The 17,199-nt window shown below is 40.7% G+C and overlaps 1 protein-coding gene and 1 long non-coding RNA gene across 4 annotated transcripts in view; both read right to left on the reverse strand.

Moving 5' to 3' along the window:
- Positions 1-3,718: 3,718 nt before the first annotated feature.
- LOC144053838 (uncharacterized) lies at positions 3,719-12,487 on the reverse strand. Of its 3 annotated transcripts, none has more exons than XR_013294528.1 (3): positions 10,529-12,487; positions 7,511-7,658; positions 3,719-5,386 (listed from the first exon to the last, which is right to left on the reverse strand). It is a non-coding gene; the product is annotated as an uncharacterized LOC144053838 (long non-coding RNA). The 3 variants fall into 3 exon arrangements; XR_013294527.1 differs by lacking the exon at positions 10,529-12,487 and adding an exon at positions 9,648-9,971 and having other exon boundaries at positions 7,516-7,658; XR_013294526.1 differs by lacking the exon at positions 10,529-12,487 and adding an exon at positions 9,648-9,971.
- A 1,696-nt stretch (positions 12,488-14,183) lies between these two features.
- Positions 14,184-17,199, reverse strand: part of znrf1 (zinc and ring finger 1) — a 55,010-nt gene continuing 51,994 nt past the window's right edge. Inside the window, exon 5 of the mRNA XM_077567059.1 lies at positions 14,184-15,594. The gene's annotated coding sequence lies outside the window, so the exon portion shown is untranslated. The remainder of the gene's footprint in view (positions 15,595-17,199) is intronic.

A 17,199-nucleotide genomic window follows, 5' to 3' on the forward strand; every position in this document is an offset into this window, starting at 1 on the left:
AACATCACAGATTTAACATACATCATTCAAAGCCATTATCCTTGTGTAAAGGTTAAATAATATAAAAAAGCTAGCTAGCTAACGCCGGTGCACTGGTCGGCATGGCAGTGTAATAGTTAATCGCCTATTTGCACCAGGTAAAAAAAATGCCCCAGGCCACCAGGTATGACTAGCTAGCTAGTATTATAACAGAGGTTGCATCATATAACAGCGCTGAGTTCCACATATTGCACATACTTACTTGCCCTTACTTCTCGAGGGAAAAACATCTACTTGCTCATCTGTAATTCTTTTATCTATATTCTGTCCCTCCTCTGAGGCTGAGCTAACGTTAGCTGCTTTGGTACTTTAGCTAAAAATCTCATGTTTGCTCATACATGTAGAGACGCTTCACTTTGTAATTCTCAGTTTCTTTTCTCTGAGTTTCGCTTATCAACGTGCTTCACCTTCGGAAACGGCCCTCTGATACATTCACCAAAAGCGTGAGAAGTGTTTCAGGTAGAGCCTTTGCATAGTAGTCAATGTACTTCACACGGCTGGTGGCGGATGCGTGTGGGGCGGTGCGACTGACACAGTTGGAGTGGTGGGGCATACTGCAGTATTGGTTTATTATTATTTGGCACACTTTTATATCCGCTGTGGCACACGTTTGTCTTTTACCACGGACTTGTCCACACACTCTCAAACATTTTTGCTGTCCCAACGCTTCCGCGGAGCGAGACTGAGCGCGTGCACGCGCCTGACAGGGAGAAAGCTTAAAGTTTTGGTCCTGAATCCGATCATTATTTCACTCTACAGGAAAATAGGCGCAACAGCCATTGTGCCACAGTAGTGCCTCCTGTCCATTATACAATTCTTAAAACATGTGTGGGTGAAAAATATGGTTATTTTAACACGTCAATGTTGCGTCATGCACCTTTAACCATGTCTTTAAATGTGTCGAATTATAAACTGAAGATATATCACCATACTCTCTTGATTGAAAGTGTACAAAAGTATGTTTTTCAGAGAGCCCAAGTGGAAGCTGATGATTTTGAGGAGGAATTTCATAGCATTGGCGATTTCTTTTTATCTTTTATTATTATTATGATTGCTGTAGTAATTGGCAGTGGTAGAACACGCATCACGACTCCAATTTTAATGATTATTATTATTATATGTTATGTCATTATAGAGTGAGGGATTTGTGTGGCATAGTGACTAAAATAAATGAAAACACCCTATATAGCGTGGACATAATTTGCATTACTTATTATAAAAAATAGAATTATTATATTTTATTATTATTATTATTATTATAGTATCAACAATAATGGTAATAATAATGTTACTTTTATTATGAAGTAATTTAACTACTAACTCGGCTTCTTTTTTTAAGCATGTAATGAGCAAATATACCCAATTACTTTTTTAAAGTAATATTCCCAACACTGATCTTTGGTCAAACAAGCACAAGGTTTAAAATGTATTTCCAACGTGTAATACCACTTTTGACCATGGATCAGGGGGGATGCAACTGAGTAGACCAGATGTGATACGCAAAACCAGAAAACCTACCTGGTGTGGACTTGCAGTACTGCTCATTGTCCACTGGGGTCACATACGAAATAACACACTCATACACATTTGCTGTTCTGTGAGGACTTTTTAGAAAACGTCATCAGGCATCTATAACAGTGTTTGGAAGCCTCTAAAGTGGATTTGCCTCTGGGGACCACATTTTTGGTCCCCACCGTGCAATGAGTCCCCACCGGTCAGTGTCCAGTCAGGTCAAAGTCCCCACGATGTAGCAAAAATGAAAACACACACACACACACACACTCTGCCATGAAAGATGCATATTGTCTAACTTCTCAGTAAACTGTGCCATGCCCAGTCAAGAAAGACAACACACGGTATTGTAAAAAATAAAAAGAGACCAGACATTTTGGCAAAAATGAGAAAATAGGAAAATGTCCGCCCGATTTTCCTGGCTTACTCCACATTCAACAACCACTCATCATCACACCGAACATGATGCAAAGGCTAAACACTTTTGAGTTAAGTCCATCACTGGGAAACTGGATTTGGACTTTCTGACCAACAACTGTCAGGATCCACTACACTTTCGCCTCCCCTATATTCCTCAGGCTGGCATCCCCCCAGGGGTGTGTACTGAGCCCACTCCTCATCACGCTATGGACCTATTACTTCTCTGTGAAATTCTGAACTGTTACACTGTATGTATATGTACTGTATAGTCAAGCTTGCGGACAACACAGCGGCAGTGGAACACATCACAGGCAACCATGAGTCCGAGTACGGAGAGGAGGTAGAACATCACATGCTAATCTTGTTATTTTTTCACCAGAAAAAGACTTAAGGAGATGGTGGTGGTCTTCAGCGTCTCCCTACACAATTGTGGAGCAGGATTTGAAGTAGTCTCCTGCTTCAAATATCTCAGGGTCCACCTTTTTGAGGATTTCTGCAGTCAAAACTTCCTGTCTGCTGAAGATGGCTCGCCAATGTACTTAGGAAGTCTCGTTGTGCCCATCTGGGTAGCTGTGTCTTTTGTGGGAAAATGAAGCTTCATGAACCTGTCCGCTTGCAATGTATCTTGGTTTAAAGATAAAGGCTAGTGGCATTGAAATTAATTACATTTCCACCGCATCTTTAAATCAAGAGTGCCATCTAGACTAGAAGAGTTAAAAAAAACACACACACACACAAAAACGCAAGTGGTTCATGAAGTAACTTGCCACGAGCATGGCTGCAGAAATGGCTTTTCAAGGGATAGTAAAGGCTATTCAGAATATTGTGAGGTACAGCTTTCATTCTCACAACCACAGACATCTTTACTAGCAGATGCGGAAAGAGGGTTTTCTGGATGCTGTTAGACTGACAATAAAAATAAATCCTCAAAGCCTTGAATATTATAACGGTTCTAAATATTGTTGAATAAATAGTTTGAAAAAGACCAGTGGTCTTGTATTGTGTGCTGTATTTGTATGCCGTGGTTTCTTTATATTGCACTAGCTGGATAGATGTACAGAAAATTGAATGACACTGAGGAAAGAGTTTTTCTGAGTTCTACATTCATTATAGTTCAAGTTCAGGTTGCCATTTGTTCTTCACACATTCACATGAGGCTCATCAATAATGTTAGCTAGCATGCTAGGTTAAATAACATGTTAGTACAAACTGACGCGACAACACATATAGGCAAACAAATATCCGCACTGGCACTTGAGAGAAAACGTATTATGTCTTTACCTTACCTGTTGGCATTTATACACAAGAATAAATGTTCGGGAATACTATACAGTACAGGAAACCCTGCTGTCCGGGGCGGCGCTGCTCCGGCGCGGTCCGTCGTTCCGGGCCCGGCGACGCGGTTCCGGGCAGGTGGGCCTCCGGGGTGCCCTGTGGTTCCCTCCCCCTTCCTCCCCCTTGCCGTCTCTCCCTCCTCGCCTCTCCCCACCCGACCTCCGCCTACCTATCCCTTCTCTCTCGTCACCCTCCTCCTCCCCCTCTCTCTGCTGCCCTGCCACCGCCCCTTGCCCTTCTTGTCGTCTCCTCCCCCCGTCCCATCCCCCTCCCCTGTCCGCCTTCCTCCCCCTCCCCTGGGCTCCATCCATGGCCCGGGGGGCCGAGCGGGCGGGTGGGGGTGTTGTGCCTGCCCCACTCCAGTGAGCCTCCTGGCATCTCGGGCGGGCCCCAGTATCCGGTTGTGGTGGGTGGGGGTCGGGGGGTAATGGGTAGAGCGGGGGCTGTGGGCCGGTGGGGTGCCTGGTGGACCTGCCGTTCCCCGTTCTGCTGCGTTCGGCTGGGGGCGCGGGCCGTGTTGGGGTGGGGGGGTTTTGCTCCTGGCTCCTGGGTTTGCTCTCTGGCTGGTGGCCCCTGCGGGGCCCAGGGGTTGTGCCTTGACGCTGCCGTGGCCTGGGGGGCCCTGGGAGGTTGTGATTGCTCTGTCCTGGCCGGGGTCGACGGCTCCCCTCTTTGGTGGAGGTTTTCATGCATGCCAGATCCACCACACCAGCATCTATCGAAATTCAAACACAATCTGCTTCTTCCTCTGGTCATTGAATCGGTGGAGGCTGATGTCTGTGGATCTCACTCTGCTTCATCTATCCTTCCTTCCTTTCCTCAGTCTCTCCCCTTTGGTCTCTTGAGGTCTCCCTAATTTGCTGGAATTTAGATGTTTCTGGGGTTGGTGAAAGACTCTGGTTGGTAACCCGGTGGGTAGAAGGTGGTGTCTGGTCGGTGCTGGATTTCACTTTCCTTTCTTTTCTTTGATCCTTCCTCGGGTCTCCTGACAACCTCACGACTCTAACTGGATTCTGGAGTATTTGGCTTAAGTGAACGTGATGGGATTTTTAATAGGTTTTAGGTGAATTAATGAGTACACACTCACACGCACGCACACTTGCACACACACAACCGCACATGCACATACTCAGGCACATACAAAAAAAGAAAAAAAGAAAGCGCAATGGTGATGACATGTCGAATCTGTAAAATTACCAAATGAACAATACTGAGCTCTCAAGAAAAAAAAAGGAAACCGTGCTAAAAAAATAAAAATAATTTAAAAAAGAATATACCAGCATGGGTGCTACCAGCATATGTTGTGTTTTTGTGCTGGTCCATGCTGGTAAACTGGTGACACCAGCATAGACCAGCATGGTTAGCATGCTGGTGCTGGTCTATGCTGGTAGCTGGTGACACCAGCATAGACCAGCATGCGCTGGTTACTTGTGAATAGCATGCTGGTGCTGGTCCATGCTGGTAGTTGGTGACGCTAGCATAGACCAGCAAATGCTGGTTTATGCTGGTGCTGGTCCATGCTGGTAGCTGATAACGCTATCATAGACAAGCATATGCTGGAGCTCTGCTGGTTGCTGATCAAGAGCATGCTGGTCTAACTGGAGTCAACAGGTACCAGATTCCCCTACTGGTATAGTTCTGTCAACTAGCATTGAACAACATTCTATGGCGATAGCAGTTGGACAGTGAGATAAAATCACAGAAGCATTTTTGAATTAGTTAAAAAGTTCAGATTTACATGACCATAATTATTATTTTATTTAATTATTCCGATTTAGGCTGCACGTTTATCAATACTCATGACATATTTGGCAACAATTAGTATGGTTTGATGTTTTAAGGAAGATTACATTCAAACAAAACTAATACAAGAACATTGATAATTACAACAACAACATTATATAATATTAAACAACAATAATAATAATAACAATAACAACACTGCAAAATTGTTACTTGTCGCAGGGTATTGAGCGGGTCAGAACCACTGTTTTAGATGTTTTCAGTTATGTCCATATTCTCCACTGAAGCTTCCACCGTTGCCATGTATTATTATTCTGGAGCCACTCTTTGTAGGAAGCTGAAAAAGACAACACACAATGAGTAACAGGCTAAAGAAAGTTACCCCCCGCCCCCACCCACCCCAAAAAAGCCAAATCATCTAATCAGCCCCATCAAACAATTAAATGCTACAAAAATGCAAAATTTACTAGAATGTCCTACAACAGGTATAATGAGAAGATGAAGCTGGCACCGTGCTTGGAATAAGAGTCAACAAAAATGGTGCACAAAGGCAAAATGGAGCCCAAGGACCACATAAGTTTCCACAGAGCCTGGTCGACAAATACTAGCTCACAAGTTTTCATGTTTTTATTTTTTTTTAACAATTGTGCCCCTGTTTTTGCTCGTCTTCTTTTTTTTAAAGTCACACTTGCATTTAAGTAAATTTTACAATAAGGAAGGGCAATACAAAAATCAATATCAACATATCGCAACAGACTCGTGATCAATATTAAAAGAAAATGTGTTCGATAAAAATGTTACACTCCCCCCCCCCAAAAAAAAAAAAAATCTGTGTGAAAACCACAGCGCAAGGCATTCTGTGGGATGCCATAGAGGCTTTAGAGCTCATCATTTCATTTCTGTTTTTGTTTAAGAATCTTTCTGCAAAGAAAAAAAAAACAGAACAATGTGCAATGGGAAAAAAGAAGAAGAAAGCAGCGCACTAAGAAATTGTTTCTGAGAGGGAAGGCTACCTGACGTGTTTGGCAATATTTTTCATAATTTAAGTGACTCAAAATGTGCTTGATAGGTTTTTCCCATCCCCCATTTGCTGATTTGATATTTCGATATGTTTCAAGTCGAAGATGTTTTGGCAACCTCAAGTTTATTGTGATTCCATGTTTGTATATTGATGTACATGCTTTATTTCAATAGATATTAACTGTAACTTACAGTAGTACATATTTTCTTTAAATAAGTGTTTGTTTAATTTTTATTTTCACCAGCGTGTATATTTGACAGATTCAAATTCAGATTCAGAATATTTATTGTCATTGTCACAAGGGAACAATGAAACTTAATTTGGAGCATCCATACAGCAGATATATTCATAGATATATGTTGACCTCTCTTATTAAAGGTTAAATGTTTAAATCTTAAAATAAAATTACACAAATTCTGCCATTTTACTCTAGGTCCCGATTTTGAATAGACCAATTTAAACAAATCAATTTAAATCAGATTTAATGACAAAATTAATTACATTTTTGTGACAATATCTGATGATTTTTGTTAATACTTCTGACTTGAAAATAAATAAATATCTTTCTAGCCAAGTTTAGTAGTCAAATGTTACAAACATAATTTACTGTTAACTGAATAGACACAGATAAAAATTAGCAACTGTATAAAAATAGCAAATAAAGTTAAAAACTTAGAAATATAAAAGTATAAATAGAAAAATCTGAAAATGGCCATAGTTTGAAAAGATGACCTGAGTGAGCAAAGCCAAAGTGGTATTTGAATTCAGCACATAAATATTTTTTCCAAAGAGCTAAAAATTCTAAGCAAATAAACAGTTGACCAATGTAAATTTACAGTGAAAATCCCCTTTGTTTTACATACACATTCCACACATAACTTTATAAGGATAATTTTAAATGTTTTTAATCCTGCTCGGTTAACTTTATGAAAACTTACGGCACATGATGTTCAAAAAGTTCTCTGAGAATTGTTTACCAGTGAGGGACTACTTTGGCCGCTAAAGCGCTAGAAGCTAATGTGCTAACGTTCGCCAAACTGTTTTCTATGCTAAAAGAAAAAAGGCTGCGTACGCTTTAGATATACTGTACAGTGTTACAAACATGTGACTAGCTTTTAAATGTATGTTTCTTTTAAATTTTCTATAGGCTAAAATGAGCTACAAGCGCTAACTATTGAGTTAGAGCGGCTAACATTAGCTAGTAGTGCTTTAGCGCTAGAAGCTAACGTGCTAATGTTAGCCAAGCTGTTTTCTATGATTAAAAAAAGGCTGCATATGTTTTAGGTTTACGGTGCAGTGTTAAAAATACCATAAGAAGCTGGCTAGTTAGCACAAAAGTAGCTGACGTTAGCTAAACTATTTTCTATGATAAAAAAAGCATTTCATGGTTTAAGTTTTAATATGCTGTCTGACCATATTTCAACTTAAACGTTATCTTACCACACCTGCAGCGCCAGTGATTGAGAAATGGGCGTGGGCGGGGGTTTTCAAGGGAGAAGATTCTTCTTCCTATTGTTGTTGCTTTGCGGGATCGGCAGTCGGCAAACCAGTGTGTAGGTACATTACTGGAGTGTGGTTAGTAGAAAGTCTGGAAATAATTATTCGAAATAAAGGATTCATGGGTTGAAGTAAAATACTCTAAATAAACAATATATATTCCGCTATAATATAGCTTGCCTTGTCTTTCTTCTGTTGTCATATGACAATAGAAGAAAGACAAGGCAAGCTATATTATATATATATATATGAGAATAGAAGAAAGACAAGGCAAGCTATATTATATATATATATATGAGAATAGAAGAAAGACAAGGCAAGCTATATTATAGCGGAAACAAAATAACAATATGGGTGTCCATATCCTTGGCTGCACTGTGAACACATCCATCTGTTATTGACTATATCTAATATACAAATATGATTGATTATTCAAATGTGTGTATATATATATATATATATATATATATATATTAGATCTGTCAAACAATTATTATTTTTTAAATCGGATTCATCACATCTTAGAATTTTGATTAATCACGATTAATCACTTAATTAAAAATACTTTTTATCAACATTTTTCCCCCACCAAATTTAAAGAACACCAGTTAAGGGTCAATTCTTTCAACATTTAATGTTATGAGGACGTCTTCAACATTTTTTAATCCATTAAATGGGAAAAAAATGAACCCGATAGTTTGACATGAACAAATATTCTGAATGTCATATGTCATATCACATTTATTAAATGCTTTACTTTAATTCATGTATTTTATTGCTCAAACACAACCTGTCCTACCTTTAACGTAACCATCCACTGTCAGCTAAAGGATCATCAGCCGTCAAAATTAATAGTGCGATTAATCTGCATTAAGACATGGTTAATGCGCATAATTTTTTGTGATTAATTAATTAGTTAACGCTTTAACTTTGACAGTCCTAATATAACTATATATATATATATATATATATATATATATATATATATATATAAAAGGGCGGCCCGGTGACTGACTGGTTAGCACGTGACTGACTGGTTAGCACGTGACTGACTGATTAGCACGTCCGCCTCCCAGTGCAGAGGACATGAGATCGAATCCTTCCTGGGTGGAGTTTGCTTGTTCTCCCCGTGCTCGCGTGGGTTTTCTCCGGGTACTCCGGTTTCCTCCCACATTCCAAAGACATGCATGGCAGGTTAATTGAACACTCCAAATTGTCCATAGGTGTGTTTGTGAATGTGGATGACTGTTTGTCTCTGTGTGCCCTGCGATTGGCTGGCAACCAGTTCAGGGTGTGCCCCGTCGTCTGCCCGTAGCCAGCTGGGTATATTATATATATATATATATATATATATATATATATATATATATATATATATATATATATATATATATATAGCTAAAATGCACTTCCACTTTCTTAATTCCTGCGATTTGAAAATGTTTGAAAAGTTTTTATTTTACTTTCAAACATTACTGTGATGGCCGCAAAAGTGCCATTTGTTGTGTTCCTTTGTTTGTCAATCACTTGGCTGTTTTGTCACGCTGGATGTTTGGTCATTGAAACTCCTACTTTAGAATATGGTTTATTGGCTTGGCATGCAGTGAACACGTCACACATCAGTGAATGTCGTGCACAAGCAAGACACAAGATGCTGAATCCAAAGTCCTATATTAGCGTTAGAAATAATGGCATCGGCATGTTACTTGTTAGTACTTGCCCATGCCAATACCGCTGTTTTTATGCAGTATTAGGGCCTCTCCCGATACCGGTATCGGAACAACACTAATTGCTATTTGCAACTATTAAACAACTATTAATTTGAAACATGGTCCTAAATTCTCATTGATAATAATGAAAAATAAAAAACAACAAAGTTAATAGCTCAAGTACCAAAGCTGCTATCCATGCCATTAACTTAATTTTAAGGGGTGCAGCACATTTATTGTTCAATAGCCAAGGACACACTGAAAATTGCACGGACAGTCTTTTGACCATCATTGTAATGCTGACCCATCCGGCAATACAACAACAAGTTAACTTTTCTTTTTTTTTACTTCGAGCGGGGTTCGCTTCGTACCCATCGCCTCCGGTGCAGCAGCTCAACACTTGCCCCTCAGCTAAAGTTCATGGCTACCGTCAGCCAGTGCGCAGTCTGCCAGCCACAGTAAACGTTGCAGTGCACTCTGCCTCCCATTTGCCGCACAACGAAAAACTGACCATTTCAAACCCGCCCGGACAGAACGTAATCCCTTCAAATCCGAAACTGTCTGTGGCGACAGGACAACACACTTGTTTTTCAAATCACCGTAATTCCTGAACCGCTAGCGCTAGCAGCGCAATTCCAACGGCTTCTGAAAGCAGAGAAGGGAGCTTTACTTGGATACCACATACATTACGGTAGCTAGCAGATTGTCACGTGTGGAGGAGGGGGAAGTCCCGCGTCATAGAGAGGAGTAACTTCAAAGTACCGTAACTCCGGAACTGTTTGTGCTAGTAACGCAATTCCAACGGCTTCTGAGAGCGGAGAAGCAGAGCTTTGCATTGATACTACATACATTACAGTAGCTAGCAGACTTTCATGTGTGAAGGAGGGGAAGCGCTGTGTCATAGAGGAGCGTGACCAAGGAGACAGGAGACGACGCATGTCTTACAAATCAACGTATCTACGGAACCATTTGCGCTCGCAATGTATCTGAAAGCAGAGGAGCGGAGCTTTATGTCGAGAGAAAAAAAAATAAAAAATAAAAACAGGCGGACTGCTATGATAAGAGTACTAAAAGGGATAAAGTGAATATCTCCCTGTAAAACAGCCTAATTCCTCAAAAAATCAAGCTAGCAATAGCAATGCCAAACACCATGTAAAGTGAAACAGCCAGTTAATCGAAGCACATCAACAAAGCCAATCTTTCCTTTTGCACCATTCTTTGTGAAAAGTACAAATAATTCTTTGTCCCTTACTTTGCTGAAGATCAGGTAGCAAAGGCGTTGGTCTCCCATCCTTCAAAAGATGAAGTTTTTCCTCAAAACAAAGGCGTGAAAATAGTTCTATTTTCTCCAACGTGGCATCATCTTACTGCTTTGCTGTGCACTAAGTGTGTTTTGAATTCACAAATGCACTGCGCGAACGTACGTTCACATAGGAATAATCCAGCGACGGAAAAAGGCTGCTAGCGATCTGCCTATTTGCGTAAAGGACTTTTCTACTGGGAAACTGAACACACATGCGCAAACACACATCGCTAAGCGGACAGGGCTTGGAAAAGCACAGTAGCGGTGGCCTTCAGGAGGATAATTTTTGCAGCATTTTTGCCTGCAGGCCTAATTCAGGTATGAAAATCACCAAATGTTGTCACTTTTAGACCTATAGGTAGTGTAGGCTTTCTGAAATGAAAGAAATAATTAAAATAAATAGAAAAAGCCAAACGGTTTCAACTTTCAGCCTGGGGTAGGCAGTGCCTACCTTGCCTATCCTGACGTCACTGTTCCCAAGTAACTGCTTTAAAAATTGTCATCTTATGACATATTGCTCCTGTTTTGGTTCTGAATGTAAAGATCGGATTCTGCTGCTGTTCGGTGCAGGGGCTGATATTTTCTGGTGGTTTACAGTGTCTCGACCAATAAAATAACATCCTAAACTTTTTGCCTTATTGAAAGCTGTTCAGGTATCAACTTTTCAAAAAACACTGTAAGAATATGCAACGGCTTTATTTATTTATTTATTTATTTGTTTGTTTATTTATTTTTGTTATGCTTGATAAATTGATTTGTTTTTTTTACAAAGCAGCCCTGGCATCCTGTTCTGTATGTGGAGGGAAAAGTTTGGACACCACTGACCCAGAGGAGTTGGAACATTAAATGTAGGCAAGATAACAGGAAAGAGGCGAGATCTTACTCTGACTGATAAGACGCCGTGGTGAAGGGTAGACATTTTATGTCTACGTTTGTAATATCATGGTCTGGATAGAAAGAGCAGTGATTCTGGAGGAAACGTATGCAAGGAATGTTATCAAGGTGAAATGAGAGTCACACAGGGTGCTGACTGTGAAGCTTGACATTTAAGGTGTGATGATGAATGTTGTCTGCTTGTGCCCCACAGGTTAGATGTGAGTTGAAGGGAATGAAAAGTTCTGGAGTGAGTTGAATAAGTGTAGAGAGAGAGTAGGCCTATTCCCAGAAAGGAGAGTGGTAATTGGAGAAGTCCTCAGTAGGCATGTCAATGAAGAGAAGAGGTAGTCTATACGTGCAGGAGTTCAAGTATTCGGGATCAGCTTCCCATCGAAATGGAGTGAGGTGAAGAAGCCAGCACAGGCACGATAGAATGGATGGCGCAAGTGTCAGGTGATCTGTGACAGAACTCCAGCTAAATTAATGATTTATACAAGGGAGAGAGACTAGCCATGTAGTCTGTAAGTGGGGCGGCGTGGATCAGTGGGTGAGTGGTTGTCTCCAACCTAGAGGTTGTGGGTTCGATCCCATGCCATGGTGACCACATCAAAGTATCCTTGAGCAAGATACTGAACCACCAGTTGCTCCTGATGCTGCGTCATCAGTAGGTGAATGTGAAGCCCTTTGAGTGCCTGGTAAGGTAATAAAGTTCTATATAAATGTTTTTTAAGGCAAATAAGTGTAATGTTGTGCACGAGCCAAATCAGTCACATGACCGGAAACTGCTGAAGACAAAACCAGAGAACAAGCAGGAACTGAAGACGGTTGCAGAGTCCTGGCAGAGCATCACCAGGGATGAAATCTGCTGTCTAGTGTCTATGTTTGTCTATGCATTCCAGGCTTGAGGCAGTAATTTATTTTCTACCAAGTATTAAAAAAATGAAAGTTTGATTTATAATTGTTAACTCTTTTACTGCCAAAAACGTTAAATGATGTTTAGTAAAAACCTACGGAGGAGCGCCAAAGACGTTAAAAAACGTTCACCAAGTTTTTTTTTGGGGGGGGGGGGGGGGGGGACGGGTGGAGGAAAGCCTTGGCCGGCTGTGCTGAAAGTAGCAAGCAGATCTAGTTAGTATAATGCCTATTTTTGGCCCCTAGATGGCAGCGATGACTCTCTTTGGACAAGATTGGGTAGGCGTCAGTAGAAGACGTGAGGCGGAGCTAGAGTGTTGAGGGAGAATGGCTGAGGAAGCCATAATGGCGACCGGTTGCAAGCAGCTCACGCTTGAGCATTTTTTTCAAAGACGAAAAGCATCGACCAATGCTAAAGAGCACATTGATGACGACGATGATGATGATGGTGACTCTGAGGTTGGAAGCGTTGACGCGGCGGCTATGATCACGTCATAAAGCCTCACCGGCTAGCGATGCTAACGCCGGAAAACGCGGAGCACAACCGAACACGCTCAGGCGGACGTTCAATCGGACGACGAAGAGTGCCCCGAGTCCAATGCATATTCATCGGAGGAGTGGGTACAGTCTGATCACGGAGAAGACACTGGTTATGGACTACGATGCCACCATGAATGGAGCGGATAAGATGGATCAACCACCCGGTATAGGAACTGAAGGACATGAGGAAGCCAGACGTAACACCACCGTAATGTCACCGTATCATGATCCTGAGAGTAGACTTGATGGCAACATGGCCAAACACACACTGTAGTATATTCTTGCTATTCCCCGGAAAAAAAAGCCAGCAAGAAAGTGTAGCGTCTGCACGCTAAGGGGCCATCGCAGTGAAACTAATCTGTTGTGCAAATCCTGCTGTCGCCTTGCACGCAGGGGAGTGTTACAAAAAGAAAAACTGTATTTGAAACATCCACACAATTGTAAATAGTACCACGGTTGCACACATGTGTAAATAGTTTGCCAAATTGTTTTGTCAAATTGTTACACTGTTGAATGTAAATAAACATATTTTGCTATCAAAAAACACTTTTTCATTGTTGGCGGTAGTGTTTTACAGAAGTAAAGCACTGTTTAGGTGTTTGTGGCATCATTCATGGAAAAAAAAAGGTCTCAAATTCACTAGAGTGCATGAAATAATATCGTTTCACAAAAAGCTTGATTTCTCCGTTTTTTGTTTCAAAACAGAGCATTTGGGTGAAACTAACCATTTTCTATTGTTGATTACTGAAAAACGGAATAAGGTAGAAACAAACTTTTTTTTCTGATGAAAGATGAGAGTCCAATCTTTCATTTGGTAGTATGTGTGTTTCCATAGTCCAAACACAACATTTTCTGTGGACCTTGAAAGATCAGTCAAAATGCTTAAATCGGCTGGCACTGGCGACATCCCGTTTCTGAAAACGTCTGGCAGTCAAAGAGTTAACTTGTGATCCCTTAAAAAGTGGGATTAATTCCTACAATGTTCACCTGATTTGAATGTAACTACCCTCATACAGGCTACTGTCCAAAGTCATACATTGATGTCAGTATAAACGTATAATTGACTCATCACCTAGGCAAATAAATGCAGAATTCCTCTCTGTAGGTTTGTGTTTCATGCATTATCAACAATTACAGTGAGTACATAATTTACTATTCCATATGTTGTACTGTAAAGTGGATCAATCGTCTGGATATATGGCAGATGTAAAGATTTCAGCGAGTACACGATTAAGACATTTACTGAGAAACTTAGCGCATGTAAATCAAAGCAGAATGTCTTCTAGCACAATTTATTCCACCATTTGTTTACAGTAGCTTTGTTTATGCATGTTTTTCTTTTGTAATAGTCTTCGTAAATCAGCTCTTGGCATTCTGAAGAGTGAGTAACATCTCACATGATTGTAATATTAAACAAATATTGTTAAATATGAACAAATAAGCAAAGAAGCCCCTTTAGATCCACCTACAATGGGACTACAGAGTCCATTTTGGGGTCCAAGTGGCTCACATTTCCGGTTCAGCCTCGAGCAGTCTGACCTACGCTAGCAAACAGTAGCATAAATCAAAAAGCGCCTTTTGATTCAAACACACAAAAAGTGACACACATTGCGACACTCGTACTCGTGAGGCTTTCACAAGGAAACAACCATATGAAAAGTCTGGCTCGTCTAAAAAAAAGAAAGACAAACCAAAAGAGGTACATGTGTAATGTGTACAATATGCCACATCGCTTCTCAGTAGCTGTAAACATTAGCAAAGTAAAGGGAGGACTGCCAGTCACACATAGGGAACATCAACATCTAGCTGTAAACATTTGAATACGCAGACCGACTCACAGGCACGCAAAGCACTGCCCCAGTCAACCTCCAATCTTTCACTCAGACACACATGCACGAAAGCCTGACATGACAGTATCCCAAAAATGTTACGCAGAGTGTAGCGTACTACATTGCTGGCCTTTCTTGCCTTCTTTTAAATGGGAAGTTGGAACAGTGCATGTTCAGACTGTTTCTTGACAGACCTCCCCTCGATCCTGATCAACTTCGCTCGCTGTTTAAGGAGCGTTCAGATTATTCTTTGTCAAACTGGCAAGGAAGAGCGTCGAAGTGTGTATGGGGGGGAAAAAGAATGGCTGCACAATGAGGCCCATGTTATGGCGTCGATTCATCATTGAGAAGGAGTTGACAGCTGAGCGACCCACTGAATAATGTACAGTACAAGTTACTTCGGTCTCGTTCATGAAAACATGTTTTTGTCTTGTGCTCCTGTTCCCGCTTCCTGGTGTGATTTCATTCCTGCCATGCTCAATTGCCTTTCCTGTCAGTCTGCTTCCTCTCCGTTTTCAAGTTAAGGCTATGAGGAGGGCTGGAGACAAAGTCCTGGCAGACCTCCATCTTGAGAGGCAAGTTGCCACGCACACGTTTGGGGAGGGAGATGAGGCAGGTGAAGCCCTTTGTAGGACTGTTAGGGTTGTCTTCAGTTTATTTAGCAGATACTGTATAAGGTCTCTGGCAGAAAGGAAGGTCTCATGATGAGCCACTTTTTCATGTGGCAAATATTTTGGTTGGTTCGTTTCGTGTAGTTATCTTCCTAGGGTAAAAGATTCTTTTATACATAATTGTTTTACTGTTTCTTCTGATTTAGTTGCACCAGTGTCGACATCCATGGCATGACCGTGAGCCATCCTAGGTAGAGAGAGAGAAAAGAGTGCTGTAAGTCTGGAGGTCAACACATCAAATACACAAGGTAGATTGAACGACATAGTGATGGATAAAAAAAAACACTTCTACCACATTTACATAGGTTTTTGGACCTTTTAATAATAACTTTCTTGTTCATTTTTTTGGGCTTTGAAATCAAATGGCATTACCCTACATAAATATTTCCAATTTTAATATGCAAGCTCTAATTCAAATAAAGTTATGATGCTGTGTAATAAACATAACTAAAAAGTACAATGATTTGAAAATCCTTTTCAACCTACAGAGATAAGATCCTAATGTTCATACTGAAACTTTTTGGGGGTCATAATGGTGTTACATCACATTTCCTTTTAAACGGAACTTGACTCATTGAGCCCTTTTCAGCAGTAAAAAGTTAATATTTTGTCCGGAATTAATTGAAGTTATTCATTATTTTTCCATGTAAAATTAATACCTTTTAAAACACGTTTCCATATGCCGTCGACTAAGGATGACATCACGCAAGCTGAGGAAATAGGTCATGACCATACACGGCTCACCTCTTTTCTGGGCTTGGTCAGCAAAATGAGCCCTGATTGGTTACCTTTTTCCTGAGCACGGGTGATGTCATCTTCAGTCGAAGTCAAGTAGAAAATTGATTAAAAAAAAATGTTTTTATGTTCTTACTGCAAAAAAAAAGGCTCAATGCGTCAAGTGTCTCTTTAACAACACTCAGTAAGTGTTTGGGAACTGAGGACATAAATTGATAACATTTTGTTGGTGGAATTCTTTCACATTCTTGCTTGATGTACAACATTGAGTTGCTTGACAGTTCAGGGTCTTCCCATTGTCATATTTTATGCTTCCAATGTGCCACATATTTTCAATGAAAGACAGGTCTGGACTGCTGGCAGGCCCGTCTAGAACGTGTGCATAATTTGTCTTGGTATTGTCTTGCTGAAATATGCTGTGATGTCCCTGAAAAAGACAATGCTTAGATGGCAACAAATGCTGCTCCAAAACCTGTATGTACCTTTCAGCATTAATGGTGCCTTCACTGTGTACATTACCCATGCCATGAGCACCAACAGCCCCTTACAATCACAGATGCTGACTTTTAAACTTTGCTCTGATAAAAATGCAGATGTTCCTCTTTGGCCTGGAGGGCATGACCATCTCTTCTTTTCAAAAACAATTTGAAATGTGGACTCGTCAGACCACAGGACTCTTTTAGATTTTAGTGATGGTTAAATGAAGCTTCATGAGCCACACACTGCAATTTATTAATTTCTTTGCCTCTAGATGGTACTCTTGTTTTGAAGATAAAGGCTAGTCCAATGGAAATTGATTAAACATCCACCGCATCTTTAAACAAAGAGTAAGAAACTATCGCAAGTGCTTCATGAAGCTTCATTTTACCATCACTACCTTGTGTCATCCATCTCAGATGAGCTCAGGCCCTGAGAAGCTGTTTGTTGGTACTTGGCTTTCACTTTACATGGTAGCGTTATGTCGAGGTTGTGAAGCGGTGACTTAGCATGAAAAATAGGTTCTGATTAATGAGTTCCTTCGATACATGGTTAATATAGCAGTTAGGACAGGCGAAAT

The sequence above is a fragment of the Vanacampus margaritifer genome, chromosome 6 (genome assembly GCF_051991255.1).
Source record: "Vanacampus margaritifer isolate UIUO_Vmar chromosome 6, RoL_Vmar_1.0, whole genome shotgun sequence".
Classification (NCBI taxonomy): Eukaryota; Metazoa; Chordata; class Actinopteri; order Syngnathiformes; family Syngnathidae; genus Vanacampus; species Vanacampus margaritifer.